Source organism: Mizuhopecten yessoensis, unplaced genomic scaffold, assembly GCF_002113885.1.
Source record: "Mizuhopecten yessoensis strain PY_sf001 unplaced genomic scaffold, ASM211388v2 scaffold5729, whole genome shotgun sequence".
In the NCBI taxonomy this organism is placed as follows: domain Eukaryota; kingdom Metazoa; phylum Mollusca; class Bivalvia; order Pectinida; family Pectinidae; genus Mizuhopecten; species Mizuhopecten yessoensis.
The window spans coordinates 1-277 of NW_018406194.1; positions in this window are offsets into that span (position 1 = coordinate 1).

Genomic DNA, 277 nt, shown 5'->3' on the forward strand with positions numbered 1-277 from the left:
AAATGACGGTTCTTCTTGGTGATAGACAGACCCACAAATGACGGTACTCTTTGGTGCTAGACAGATCCTTAAATGACAGTACTCCTTGGTGATTGACAGATCCNGACAGATCCACAAATGACGGTACTCCTTGGTGATAGACAGATGCGCAAATGACGGTACTCCTTGGTGATAGACAGATCCTCAAATGACGGTACTCTTTGGTGACAGACAGATCCTCAAATGACGATATTCGTTAGTGATAGGCAGATCCACAAATGACGGTACTCTTTGGTGA